This window comes from Amblyraja radiata, chromosome 17 (assembly GCF_010909765.2).
Source record: "Amblyraja radiata isolate CabotCenter1 chromosome 17, sAmbRad1.1.pri, whole genome shotgun sequence".
NCBI classification, from domain to species: Eukaryota; Metazoa; Chordata; class Chondrichthyes; order Rajiformes; family Rajidae; genus Amblyraja; species Amblyraja radiata.
Window position 1 is genome coordinate 36,408,704 of NC_045972.1, and position 16,056 is coordinate 36,424,759.

The following is a 16,056-nucleotide window of genomic DNA, read 5'->3' on the forward strand; positions in this document are numbered from 1 at the left end:
CTATTGCAACTTGTTTCATATAGCCACTATGTTTAGTGTGGAAAAAGCTATCCCTTGGGTTAAATCTTTTCCCCCTCAACTTAAACCTGTGTCCTCTGGTTCTTGATTCCCCTACTCTGGATAAAGACTGTGCATTTACCTTATCTATTCACCTTCTTGCATATGGTGTGGATGTCCTAAAGTTGTAGGACAACTTCTATTTGATCTTATTTGATTGTGCACGCCAGGTTGATTGCATTCGTTGAAACTGGGCAGACCACGTGAAGGTTGCAATTTCCCACCCATCTATTCACCTCATGATTTTAAACACTTCTAAAATCATCCCTCATCCTCCTGTGCTCCAAGGAATAGTCCTAGCCAGCACAACCTCTTCCTATAGCTCTGGGTCTCTGGTCCTGGCAACATCCTTGTAAATCTTCTCTGCACCCTTTCCAGTTTAGCACCTTTCCAATAACAGGGTGATCAAAACTGAACACAATACTCCAAATGTGGTCTCACCAATGCCTTTTTACAATTGTAACATGACCTCCCAACTTCTATGCTCAGTACTCTGAAAGCCGCCTTGACCACCTTATCTACCTGTGGTGCCATTTCAAGGAACTATGTACCTGCAGTCCTAGATCCTTCTGCTCCACATTTCCCAGGGCCCTGCCATTCATTCTGAAGGTCCTGCCCTGGTTTAACTTCTCAAAATGAAACGCATCATACTTACCTGTATTAAACTCCATTAACCGTTCCTCAACCCAACTGATCAAGATCCTGCTCCTTTTTTTGATAACCAAATAATGATGCTGCATTGGATCCATGAAGCTGCTGGGGGTTTCCTTTTGGAAATATCAAGCTGATATACCAGTGAGTGGAGTATATTGGAGTCGAGTTGGTGAAATCCCTGTGTTACAGGATACATGTGGATTTATCCAGGTGGAGCTGCATGCTCTCAGATTTGAGGATAGAATTACCTTCAGTTGCTCTGTAACAATGATTTGTTTTCAGTTTTGAACTATACCCAATTGTTTCCTGCAGTCCATTTGAGATGTTTACAATAATTTCTTCATGTACAATAGTCAATGCTGTAGTAACTCAGTGGATCAGGCAGGATCTCTGGAGAACATGGATTGGCGACATTCCAGATTGGGATTCTTCATACTGATTTAAGCCCGACCCAAAATGTTGCCTGTCCATGTTCTCCAGTGATGCTGCCTGACCTGCTGAGTTACTCCAGCATTTTTTTCCCCTTCCAAACTAGCATCTTCAGTTCCTCGTTTCAACATTTAATGTACATTTTGTTTTTCACTTCACAGGTCCAATGACTTTTGCTTGCCCTTGGATTATGGCATGGCATCTTAAGCTTTTCCTTTATAGGTTAGGCACACTTTTTGCAACTTAAAACCAAATACTGAAAAGACTTGATGACAGCATATGTGGAAAATGGATAGTTATATTTTTGGTCCGGCACCTTGTCAAACATTTGCTTGCCTGATCCACTGAGTGTTTCCAGAGTTGTTTTATTTCACATTTCGGGCATCTTCGTTTTATTACTTTCATATCATACAACATGCAGCACAAAAGCAGGCCCTTCAGCCCACAATGTCTGTGCTGAACATGATGCCAAGACCATTACTTATCTACCTGCACATAACCTTTATCCCATCATTGTCTGCATGTCCATATGACTATCCAAAAGTCTTTTAAATGCCATTTTCGTATCTGCTTCCCTGACAGTGTGGCAACAAAAAAATGCTTGTCCCGCGTATCACCTTTAAACTTTTCCCCCGTCAGCTTAAAGCTATGCCCTCTAGTATTTGATTTTGCCATTCTGCGTAAAAGATTCTAACGATCTACCTTGTTATTTTATATTATTCTATCAGGTCCCCCTGCAACCACAGGGATTCCAGAGAAAACAATCCAAGTCTATGTTTGGAACTCTTCTCCCCTCCCCACATCCTTATATGATGACAACAGGAGTGGGCTGTTTGAACCCATTCATTTTCAGCTTGGCTACTCTACCTTTCAACACTCTTGAGTACACTTCCATTGACTTGGTAAAATTGTAAATTGTCCCTAGTGTGTGTAGGATAGCGTTAACATGCATGAGTCGCTGGTTGGTGGGCCGAAGGGCCTGTTTCCACGCTGTATCTCTAAACCAAACTATGGTTCAGGCTATTATAGTACAAAAAGTGTTTCTGCTCAAGTTGGCCCTGTGTGACATTAAGCAAAGTAAATCCTGACCCAGGCCTATAAAAAATATTTACAGCTGCCACCGTTGGATTTTAACAATAAAGTGGCATGAAGGAGACCTTTTCTATCCAGTGCTTTTAGCACTTGATATCTCCTGGGATGAGAGGGTGTGCTGTCGCACAAGTGACTAACTGCTGGGAATTTGATGTCCCATAAATGCTGCAGCAAGCACTTGCCCAATCCTGACTGATGGTTTCTCTTTTTTTAAGTTTGTGTTGTTCTGAAAACCTAAAGTGAACTCCGTACAGTCTTGTGGTGGAGAAAATAGTGCACTGACATTGGCACAAGTTGATGCACAAGCATTGGGTGTGCATGAATGGAGAGAGAATTATTTTCTAAATGGGCTAATGAAGGATTAGTGTAAACAAGTGGTTGATGGTTAGCATTGACTCGGTGGGCTGAAGGGCCTGTTTCTGAGCAGCATGACGAAGATGTACTTCTCCCAAGCCATGAACGACGTCATCCAACACATTCACGTACATATAGAAACAAAGAACCACAGATGCTGGTTTGTACTAGAGGCACAAAGTGGCTGGAGGAACTCTGCGGGTCAAGAAACATCTCTGGTGAGAAAGGAGTGGTGGCATTTCGGGTCGGGAAACTTCCTCGGACTTTCTTACAAGTCTGAAGAAGGGTTCTGAGCCGAATTGCCACCATTTCCCCTACCCCCCCCCCCCCCAACTGGTGCTGCCTGACCCGCTGAGTCACTCCAGGACTTTCTGTAAACATTTGCGTTCATAACCAAAACTTCAAGGATATTCCCGACAAGAAAAATCAAGGCTATTTTTCTTAAATTATTTGCACCCATTTGGGGGCAGATAATCCCAGAGGGATGATCCCTGGGACAAAGGTGCGTGTTAGTTTATCTCGTGGTGCACATTGTTCAGGCAGAAACATCTGACGTGATCTCTTGGTCTCCTGTGATTCGATTTATGCTCGTGTTTGTGTCCCCAAAGAAATGTGTTTTTGTAGAAATGTATTTTCCTCTTGCATGTTCCTGAGGCATGTGTTTAAGATCTGCGCTTATTTTTCCTCTATGCTGCTTGCAACTCAAGCGCTTTGAATTTGGAGATGAGCATGATGCTATTGTGTTGACATTTCCTAGTCCTGTACAGTGTACACGCTTCCTTGCATTTAGCAAACTAACCCGTGGGGTCGGTCATGTTTTCTTTCGAGGAAAGATGTTAATTCGCAGTGGGTGCCATGATGTCATTGAGTAAACAAGATGACAGCCATCAAAATGTTTGTTTGAGAGAGGTGGGAAGGGGATGATGTTTGATAAGGTTAGGTTACCAAGGAGACTAATTACACTGTCAACATTCGCACTCCCTTTCAGCACCATCTGAGCCACCATGATGTGGTGTTTTGCACAATGCAAACAAATCAGTGCGGCATACAGTAGAGTCTATATCACATCAGCAGTGTTAAACCATTAAAGGTTTCTGATAGATTTGTCCAGTTTTCAAGATTCACGTTTGTGTGCTTATGACTACCATTCATAAACTTAGGATTGAGGGTCTTTTTACAGCAATATATGGCATAATTGAGGGGAATTGACTGCCTTGAATAGATGTGGAAAGGATGTTTCCATTGGTGGGAGAGTCTAGGACCAGGGGGCACAGCCTCTGAATAAAAGGATGTACCTTTAGAAGGGAGATGAGGAGGGTGGTGCATCTGTGGAATTCATTGCCACAGACGGCTGTGGAGGTATTTTTAAAGCAGAGATTGACAGATTCTTGATTGGTACGGGTGATAAAGATTACAAGGAGAAGGCAGGAGAACGGGGATGAGGGAAAGATAGGCCATGATTGAATGGTGGAGGAGACTTAATGGGCCAAATGGTTCCTAAGATTGAGCTTGAAATCCATCAGCTCACAAAGTTGGAGTGCAGACACAGACCCTTTGACCCATCAAGTCTGCGTTGACCATTATCTACCGACTTCCTGTAATCGGAGGGGAAGAGCAATGGAGGAGCCTGGGGGGGGGGGGGGGAAGTTAATGTTTCAGGTTGAATAATCCTCTGAACTGGGAGAAAGATCACAAAAGTTAGTTTTAAATTGCAGAAGGAATGGATAGGACAGAGGAGAAATCTGTGATAGGGTTAGGGCAGGGTTGCCGTGGGGATGTCACCTGGTCCAATGAGGGTAATTAGAGGGTTGTTACGCTTTTTTGTCAATGTGTCAATCTTCCTGCCCGACTCTAGACTCCAATACAATCACTATGTTCCTGAGTATCAAGGAAGTCCACAAATTCTCCCTGGAAATAGAATATTTGGAGATGGGGGACAAAGCACAAAGGGGACCCGGGGGGGGGGGGGGACAAAAGGGGGAGCCAGCGTGCTTTGTAACTGTTAGTGCCGCAGGTGGCTGCTATTTGTATACATTGTGTATACAAGCAAAGAATCTCACTGCCTAGGCACACGTGACAATAAAGTATTCCTTCCTATTCCTATTTTTTCTTCTCTATGTTCCCCTTACCACAGACATTTGCAACCAATTAATCTACTACTTTCATTTCTTTGGAGTGTGGGAGGACCTGCAAACTCCACACAGAGTGCACAGAATCTGTAGACTGCCACTGGTGACATAGGAAGCGTTTGTTCGGTTGGGTGGGTGCATCGTACACAATGCTGGGCATTTCCATGAGACATCTACTTGCTCCTGTTGTCCAGTGTTGGTGTTCAGTGATTTTAGCAATGATACTACACCTCCAAATATTCTATTTCCAGGGAGAATTTGTGGACTTCCTTGATACTCAGGAACATAGTGATTGTATTGGAGTCTAGAGTCGGGCAGGAAGATTGACACCACATTGACAAAAAGCGTAACAACCCTCTAATTACCCTCATTGGACCAGGTGACATCCCCACGGCAACCCTGCCCTAACCCTATCACAGATTTCTCCTTTGTCCTATCCATTCCTTCTGCAATTTAAAACTAACTTTTGTGATCTTTCTCCCAGTTCAGAGGATTATTCAACCTGAAACATTAACTTTCCAAATGCTGCCTGACCTGAGTTTTGTGGACTGGGGCTAGTTTTTGTAGTATCTGCATGCTGCTGTTCAAAATTTACTTTCGAAGAATTGAGTTTAAGATTTGCAACAATCTGTCACTTCACCTTTTTGCTTTCCCACCCAGCCAGGTCATATTGATGGAAAAGTGCGGAGCATAATATGGATTGGGGTAGGACAGTATAACCATGGATTGGGTGGGCAAAAGGACCATATTGGTATAGTATACTTGAATAGTGCGATATTGCCTTGGTTATACTTGAATATAAAATAAGAAAATATCGCACAGAAAACTGGCCCTTTGGCCCACCCAGTCTCTTTGGACATCTTCAAGATGGTTGGCAAGTGCTGTTGAATGGAGTCAGGAACCTATACCATGGGTATTTGCATTAGAAAACCAGACAATCCTTGTTCGAGGCGTACCATGGCCCTATCCCCAAACTCTACCTCCGCTACATCGATGACTGCATTGGTGCTACCTCCTGCATCCATACAGAACTCACTGACTCATCCATTTCACCACTAACTTCCATCCGGCACTCAAATACACCTGGACCATTTCCGACATCTCGCTACCGTTTCTAGACCTCACTATCTCCATCGCAGGTGATAGACTACTGACCAACATCTACTATAAACCCACTGACTCCCATGGCTATCTGGACTACACTTCTTCCCACCCTGCTTCCTGTAAGGACTCCTTCCCATACTCCCAATTCCTCCGTCTACACCACACCTGCACCCAGGATGAGGTGTTCCATACCAGGCCATCGGAGATGTCCTCATTCTTTAGGGAACGGGGGTTCCTCTCTTTTACTATAGATGAGGCTCGCACCAAGGTCTCTTCTATACCCCGTAACTCTGCTCTCACTCCCCATCCCTCCACTCGTAACAAGGGCAGAGTCCTCCTTGTCCTCACCTTCCACCCTACCAGCCGTCACATACAACAAATAATCCTCCGACATTTTCGCCACCTCCAATGGGATCCCACCACTGGCCACATCTTCCATCTCCAGCAATTTTGTCTACCAGTTGGACAAATACAGTACTTTACCCAGTCCAATCCTATTGCTAGCTTTATCCAATGAACATGTCATCTCAACTATCTTGTGGTCGGGATGGTGGCACAGAGTTGTTGCCTTATAGCTCCAGAGACCCCAGTTCAATCCTGACAACAGGTGCTGTCTGTACGGAGTTTGTATGTTCTCCCCATGACCACGTGGGTTTCCCCGGGTGTTCCGGTTTCCTCTCACAGTCCAAAGACGTACAGGTTTGTAGGTTAATGGGTTTCGGTAAAAATGGTAAATTGTCCCTGGTGTATACAATAATGCTCGTGTATGGGGATTGCTGGTCGGCACGGATTCAGTGGACTGAAGGGCCTTTTTCTGCACTGTATTAGAAGGAGTTACTAGATTCTAACTGCTTCAAAATAAATTAAACGAAAATGTTGCAATTCCCTCATTGCCATTTGGAAATTACCCAGAAACCGAATCTGCTGAATCTTTTCAAAGCATGGTCCTCCACAATACTCCCATGATGATGGGTTGCTTAATTCTACTTTAGGTTTCAGGCTGGTGACTAAGTAACTTACTCATTCAGGAGGGGTTCTGCAGGTTAAACTGGTTCTGTGGAATAACAGCGCTGAATCAGCAGTTGTTCACGCCCGAGGTCGGCCGTGGTGATGTGCAGAAAACACTCGAGTGAATAAATTAGTTCGGTATCTCCTGCGCGCAATGAATCGTGGGATTTGTCAAAGGTCATTCGGGTTAAACAAAGAGCATTGCTAGTGATCGTGAACGCAGCGCTGCAAAAATTGTGTGTACGTATTGGGCGGAACTCTGTGTAAAAATAACATTTTCGGTCTGAGTTTTTGTCGTCTTTGTATCTTAAAATGCTAGCAAGCAACTCTCTATCGTGTGTGCAACAACCAGGACATGCCACCTCCTAAATATGCATCTAGCATGTTTTTTATATCAATTATTTGCAATTCCAAAGCACTATGATTTTCCCCAACATTTTATTTCTGGTACATGAAGAATTATTCAAAACCACACAGCAGATATGCAAACCAAGATCACGATATGCATCCTGGAACTAATCCAGACACATATACAGTATAACTATTAGTAAATAGTCATTGTGGCTTGAAAAAACAAATTATCTTTAAATTGTTTATGCAAATGCAACTACACTTGGGCTACACAAACTAAATGCATTAAACTGCATCTGCCCACTCACCCAACCTGTCCAAGTCACCCTGCATTCTCATCGCATCCTCCTCACAGTTCACACTGCCACCCAGCTTTGTGTCATTGTAAATGTTAATGTTGGTTTTCATTGCGAGAGGATTTGAGGTTAGGAGCAAGGTGGTCCTACTGCAGTTGTACAGGGCTCTGGTGAGACCCCATCTGGAGCATGGGGTGTAGTTTTGGTCGTTGACTCCTAATTTGCGGAAGGACATTATTGCTATTGAGGGAGTGCAGCGTGGTTTAACCAGGTTAATTCCCGGGATGGCGGGACTGACATGAAAGAATGGGTCGTCTGCGCTTGTATTCACTGGGATTTAGAAGGATGAGAGGGTCTCTTATAGAAATATATAACATTCTTAAAGATTGGATAGGCTAGATGCAGGAAAAATGTTCATGATGTTGGGGGAGTCCTGAACCAGGGGTCACAGTTTCAGAATCAGTATTTGATAGACTCTATCTTTTTGCAACAACTGATGTCAGTCTGGTGTTCTGGGTTTTCATTCCCTAATTCTGATTAATTTGAACACAGCATGACGAACAAAGCAGATGATATCAACAAGTATCTCATCTGCTTGTGCTGAAAGGTTCACTGAATAGCCTATTACCTAGCGGTTAATCTATTAGCTCCCAGGCTCTGTCCTGCCCATCCTCTCTTCCAGCTTTCTTTTACCCCACCCCCACAATCTGTCTGAAGAAGGGTTCTGTCCTGAAACAAAGGTGGCGCAGCGGTTGAGATGCTGCCTTGCCAGAGACCCGGGTCTGAACCCGATTACAGCTGCTTATCTATACAGAGTTTCCACCTTCTCCCCTTGACCTACATGAATTTTCTCCCAGATCCCAGAATTCTCTGCCTCAGAGGGTGATGGGGGCAGGTTCTCTGGATGCTTTCAAGAGAGAGCTAGACAGAGCTCTTAAAGATAGTGGAGTCCAGGGATATGGGGAGAAGAGGAATGGGGTACTGATTGTGGATGATCAGCCATGATCACATTGAATGGCGATGCTGGCTCGAGGGGCCAAATGGCCTGCTCCTGCACCTATTGTCTATTGCCTATCTTCGGTCTCCTCCCATACTCCAAAGACATGCAGGTTTGTAGGTTAATTGACTTGGTATAAAATGTTAAATTGTTCCTAGTGCGTCCAGGATATTGTTAATGTGTGGGGGAACGCTGGTCGGGCGGACTCGGTGGGCCATAGGGCCTATTTCTATGAGGTATCTCTAAACTAAACTAAACATCACCAATTCATGTTCTCCACAAATGCTGCCTGACCCGTTGAGTTACTTTAGCACACGGTGACTTTTCACTGACTTGAGTTGGTCTTTGGAGCCATTGCCCCCATCAACACCTGAAGTGCTGATGGATGCCTGAAGTGGCCATTGTCAGTGGTGGAACCGATCGTACGAAAGGCCCCTCAAGAGTCTGGGGTCATTTGCAACAGTGTGAAGGTGAGATATATGCAGCAATGTGGTACTAACAACAAACTTGTGTTCATCATCATCACTGAGGTCTATTGACAAGCAGCAGTGGCATCGTGAGGCATGCTTATCAGCAGCCTAATGCATTTACAAAGGAGACTAGCAGGAGCCTCCATCTGAGGCCACACCAGGAAATTCATTGCCTGAAGGTTGCTGATCACTGCTGCTGATAACCTTGTGAAAGATAACCCAATATCAAGGGGAGTTGAAGAATTCTTGCATTTGTGTATGCTGATTACAATTGGAGGTATGTAAATGGTAAAGGATTAATCAATTCAATGAAGGGACACAAAAATGCTGGAGAAACTCAGCGGGTGCAGCAACATCTATGGAGCGAAGGAAATAGGTGACGTTTCGGGCCGAAACCCTTCTTCAGACTGATGGGGGGTGGGGGGGGAGAAGGAAGGAAAAAGGGAGGAGGAGGAGCCCGAGGGCGGGGGGATGGGAGGAGACAGCTCGAGGGTTAAGGAAGGGGAGGAGACAGCAAGGGCTAGCAAAATTGGTAGAATTTTCAATTCTCAATCAATTCAATTATACCTGTTTTGATGAATGTGGCAACTGTAAGGCAGAAGGACCCTTTGTGGACTTGCAACAAAGGCTTTTCACTGTGCCTCGGTACACGTGACAATAAACTAAACTACCGACATTGACTATGCTATTATGTTTGGAGTAGCACCATCTCTTTGCAGACTACTTATAGATAATGATAAAGATGTCCCTTGACGTAGCCTGGATCCCCTTACTGTGTGAACTCTACATGTGATTGGATGAAATGAATGGGGCCATAATGAAAACAAGAAACTGTGACTGCTCAAACATTCATCAAGAATTTCTGATTCCCTACTCCTGTAGACTTGTGTATTAGATTTAACATAATCTCTAATTTGTAGATATCTGAAGAAATTATTTGAGTGCAGTCCATAATTCTGTTGTAACTCTTGAAATGAAAGAAAAGTGCCTTTCCCATAAAGATGTCCAATATTTTTGATTCCATAATTTTTCCATTGTGTGAAACCTTTGTCCATAAAGGATGATTTGAATGAAGGATTATTTACAATGGGAAGGTGGTATATTACTATCCTAATACTGAAAAACTAATAGCTTATATTTATAACACCCTACTAAACAACGAGGTACCACCGACCGAACCATATAGATACAAATGGGAAAATGAAATAGGTCACCCTATAACGAAAGATATGTGGGACGAAAGTTTACAACAAATACATCAATGTTCATTAAATGCCAGACATACTTTAATACAATTCAAGGTCTTACATAGACTACACTACTCTAAAATAAAACTAAATAGAATCTTCCCACAAATCTCTCCTATTTGTGATAAATGTCTACATTAGAGGCTAATTTAACACATACGTTTGCAAACTGTATAAAACTTAAACATTTCTGGACTGATATTTTTGAAATAACTTCAGAAGTTATTAATACAAAACTGGACCCAAACACAAAATTAATAATACTTGGAATATCAGAACAAAGTTTAACACTCACAACAAACCAAAGAAATTTCCTCGACTACAGTATAATAATCGGGAAAAATATTAATATTAAAATTTTGGAAAGGCCCTACAACCCCCACAATTAAAATGTGGATTACGGAAATGTCGGAGACCCTATACTTAGAAAGAATTAGACTTGTCTTAATGGACAAACAAGATATTTTCGATAAAATCTGGGCTCCATTCATTAACTATCTGAAGGGATAGATTGGCACAGCACGAGGACCCAACTGAAACTTGAACTCAGGATCAGATGAAAAGCTATACTTTATAATCTACGAACCTATCTCCATTGACGTATTACAGGTAACCCATTCCACCTCCCTTGTTTTTCTGGGTTTTTTAAATTTGTAACTTTCTACCCTCTTTTTCTCTCTCTTTCTATAAAAAATAAAAACACTAGAAGCAGAAGTAATTGATAATTGAAAATGTTAATAATGTATGACTGATGTATATGAAAAGTCTTTTTACTATAATATGTAACTATACTTTATAATATGTCTACTTCTAATAAAAATATTTAAAAAAAGAAAAGAAACTGTGACTGCCATTTTGCAAACAGCAGAAGTGCAAACACTTCAGAAAGTCACCTATCCATGTTCTCCAAGGATGCTGCCTGACCTGCTGAGTTATTCTTGCAGTTTGTGTCTTTTTGTTCTTCAGAAAAAGTGCCTTTGAATGCAAAGCGCATTGTTAGGAAGGTGTTACATGTAGTAAGTTAGTTTGTTCAACAAGGAAATTTCTATGTAAAAATCTCTGATTTGGGGTGCCCTTTTATTGTCTTAGTGTTTTAGTTCAAGTTCACCCTCCTTAAGGTCTTTTCTACATATTTACAAAATGCATCCTTTCCAGCAGAACATTTACAGTAGATAGGACTGTTCAGTATTTAGTATATTTTTCAGCGTCAGGCATGTGGCGACACTTGTGTACTGCCCAAGTTGTATGCAAAATAAAGCATTTCACTGTACCTAGTACCAAGGTGCACGTGACAATAAGGTATCATCATCATCACATTTCAAATTCAAACATGACCATCCCTGTCCAGGATATACTCTAGTCTCTGTGGCACCCACCAGTCCCGGAAAGCCCCCCCGAGAGCCAGTTGTGATCTTCTTCTTCTTGCGTTTGAGGCAGAAGAAGTCTGCAGCAGGGTGATGCCATCCGGTTCGACATCCGTAGGTGCCCGCCCTAAAAAGGGCGCATGCTCCGGGTTAGCGCCAAGCTGCGGAGCTGCTGCTGTCTCTGTTTGTTGTCGTTCGCCTGCCTGAGGTCAGATGACAGAGCTTATCACGGGGAGGTAGACAACAAGGATGAGGTGCTCTTTCTCCAGGCCACCTTGGCCTTGTAGACCAGTACATGGAAATGCCTTGGAAATAAATCCTAGTCCTGACAGGAAGTCATTGAATTTCACAAGCAAATCAAACTTCCCAAACTGCATTTTACACCGACACTCCATTTGGTCAAAGTGATTTGGCCAAACTGCCAGCAGTCTGATTTAACACTGGCGGGAAGATAAAGCCTCTGGTACCATGAGGCATTGTTTCCATGAGGTACATCACAAGTCGTTTCCTACATCACAATGTCGCCATCCTGCAGCCTGCTTGGCTTGGCTTCCTCTCTCTGTTCACCTCCTATGGCCATTCTTTGCTAAACTGCACACTGATGAGTTTAATGCATTTACAAAGGATGTTCCTGTATTTATGCAGTGTGTACATTGCCGATTAAACTACGCAGTACCCTGTGGAGGAATGCCGCATGCCTGCTGATTCTTGCTATTCCAAGGATATCGGCTGCCTTACCAATTATACAATTTGGTGCTTCACACAATTTCATGTTCACTACCCCATTGTTCGATTTAATAAAGCTGGTATAATTTCATGTTTTACATTGTCATACAGCCATTCCCCCTCTGTAAGCACCACAGATATTACAAATGACAGGTTAGTTTATTGTCACAGGTATCAATGTGCAATGCAATTCCATGTTCGTGTGAAGCTCAGAGTACAACCCATACATGGTAATGTAGATATTGCATTAAATTAAACAACTAATGCAAAACAGTAGAATAGTTCAAAGATTGTAGTGCAATCTGAAGTAGTATAAAAAATAATTGCAGTGGTGCAGCTGGTGGAGTGGCTCTCACAGCCCCAGGGACCCAGATTCAATTCTCAACTCGGGTGCAACTGTGAACTGTTTGCACATTCTCCCTGTGACCGAGTGGGTTTCCTCCAGGTGCATTGGTTTCCCCCCACATACCAAAGGCAAGTTTGTATGTTAATTGGCCTCTGCAAATGACCCTTAATGTGTAGGGAGTGGATGAGAATGTGGGATAACATACAACTGGTGTGAACAGGTGATCGATGGTCAGCATGGATACGGTGGGCTGAAGGGCCTGTTTCCATGCTGTATCTTGAAACTAAATGAATAATTTAATAAGGTGGAGTCAAAAGAGTGGCAGCACCTCTTGGAAGTTGAGTGTGAAAGGGGTGATTGGTTCAGGAGGCTGATAGCAGGGGGGAAGAAGCTGTTCTTAAATCTGGATGTCCGAGCGTTCAAATTCCTGTATCTTCTCCGAAAGGTAGTGGAGAGAAAAGGGAATGTCCGGGGATGAAAGACATCCGTGCTGATACTTCCTTGCCTTCCTGATGCAATGCACCATGATGATGGGCTGGATGGAAGGAACTGACGAGCCTGTGATGGACTGGGCTCCATTCACTACTCTCTGTAGGTTCAGGTGGTCAACAGCAGACCAGTTGCCCTATCAGGCTGAGATGCATCCTGTCAGAATAGTTTCTATAGCGCATCTGTAGAAGTTTGAGAGAATTCTCATCGATGTGCATAATTTTCTTGGTTGCCTAATAAAGTAAATACACTGATGTACTTTCTTGATCACCACACCAGGGTAACGACACCAGGGTAGATTACTGGCAATATGGATGCCTAGGAACTTCAACCATCTCTACAGTAGCTCTGCTGATGAGGACAGGGCTGTTTTCTGGGCCTGGAGTTATTCTGGGTACTGTGACAGTTCCAATGTGATGGTGGGGTGTGTGGTTACATCTGGCATGGTCTCTGTTGTCAGTGCGGGCATCACCGTCAGAGTAGGTGGTGTAACAGTGTATACAATCGTTCCCCTTATAGTACTATCTGTGCCTATCGAGATAGATTACCCAACCCACCAGATGTACCAGGGATTAGAATTAATACAATTAATATGAAGCAATATCATGTTGCAAACAAGGACAATTCATACAAAACAGCACTTGTGTTTGGAAGGGGATATTGGGAAAATGGTGAAGACTTGCTAAACAGTGACATTTAGTCTCCACTTATTGCCAAAGGGTAGGAATTTGAGCTGACAGCAGTGTCTGTGTTTTGTTTTAAAATATGCAACATGGAAACAGGCCTTTGGTCCACCAAGTCCACACTGAACATTGATCACCTGTTCACACTAGTTCTATGTTATCCAACTTTTGCATCCGCTCGCTGCACACTAGGGGCAATTTACAGAGGCCAATGAACCTACAAACTGGCACATCTTTGGGATGTGGCAGCAAACACGAGCGCCTGGAGGTAACCACACAGTCACAGGGCGATCATGCAAACTCCCCCCACACACACACACACACACACACACACACACACACACACACACACACACACACACACACACACACACACACACACACACACACACACAGCACCTGAGGTCGGGATTGAACCCGGGTCTCTGGCGCTGCAGGTTTTCTGCTTGATTGGGTAATGACTTGTCAAGGTCAAGCAGCTTGGACAAAGTCTGAGAGACATGCAGCCCGAAGATGCGTGCATCGAAACAAGATATTTTATTGCCACTTGTACCTAGGCACAGTGAAATGCTTTGTTTTTGCATACAACCTGATAAAATCATATAGCAAACCTCACCTAGGCAGTACACAAGTGTTGCCACATTTTGGCGCCAACAAACGATAGAATCCTATTCAGAATAAACTACCCCAAAAGTTGCCAGACAAGAGAGAATGTAATAAATAATGAAGAAGATGAACAAATAGAGTGGCGTGCATTGGCCTGAATGGTTGTTGATTTTATGTTTGGATGTGATGCATAAAAGGGCTCGTGAGTTGTTCCTCTGGGAATTATTCCCTAGTGGTTCCAGACATCATGTCTTTCCCACTGGTATAGAGACTGCTCGAGCTTTCACCAAAAGACCTTGCTTTGAGCGTTGGTGTAAAATATTTCACTTTCACATTTTAAGACAGAATATAAAAATTTCTGATAATTTTGAGCTTCAACGTGCCTATTACAAATGTAAAATTATTTTGTTAGTAGTGCACAATGGTATCAGGTGCTGATTAATAATAATAATAATAATAATAATCTTTATTGTCATTGTACATTTAAGACAACGAAATTCTGTTGGAGCAGTCCTCCAGCTGCACAGGAATATAAGTATAAAAATACAATTAAAAAAAAAAAAGAACTATTAAAAAATTTAACTATAACCATAAACATACAGGAGTATTGGCGGGTGTGTGAGAGAGAGGGGGGGGATCAATGTGGGAGGGGGATAGAGTTCAGTAGTGTCACAGCTCTATGGTAGAAGCTGTTTTTCAGTCTTGTCGTGCGGGCGCTCAGTATCCTGTATCGTCTTCCTGAGGGCAGAAGGGTGAAGAGACAGTGTCCAGGGTGTGTGCTGTCTCTAAGGATGCCCTTGACCCTCCGGATGCAGCGGGTCCGGTAGATGTCCTCCAGACTGGGGAGCTGGGTGCCAGTGATCCTCTCAGCAGTCTTGATGACGCGTTGGAGAGCTTTTCCTGTTCTCTGCGGTGCAGCCAGAGTACCATACTGTGATGCAGTATGTAAGAACTGACTCAATGGCTGACCTGTAGAAGCTCACCAGCAGCTGTTGTGGGAGACGTGCCCTCTTCAAGCACCTCAGGAAGTGAAGCCTTTGAAGTCCTTTCTTGGCCGTCGCCGTGGTGTTGACGGTCCAGGTCAGGTCGTGGCTGATGTTGACCCCGATAGGGGTAGGATAGGAATATTGCCTCAATGTGATCAATAAGATTTCGGGAGTTTATCATTGTATTAACCAATAGGAAGCTTGCTTCTGTTCACAGGTATGTTTCAGCTGATCTAATTCCAAAAGAATTTGCAGCCCAGTCACCTGTACTCCGCCTTCCCTCCCCTCGCCCTCCACCCCAGCTGCATTCCATTCACCTGAACAGGTGAACGTGTTTCGCATGAATGTAAGAGTTGGCACTGGTGCTGTTTTACTGTTGACTCATTGAGAAGCACGATTTCTGCACTCTGTATCTTACCCTTTGCTCTACCTACTGTACTGGAGTTTGGCCTGATTGTATTTATTTATAATATTATCTGCTTTGATTAGATAACATGCAAATGCAGTTTTTCACTGTACTTTGGTACACGTGACATTAATAAACCAAAACTTAAAAGTTATGGACAGAGGAAACCCAATCCTACTAATCTCCTCTCCCTTGTTACATCCAAATGCAAATATCAAATGTAAAGGGTGGTGAATCTCTGGATTTCTCCACCCTAGTAGTA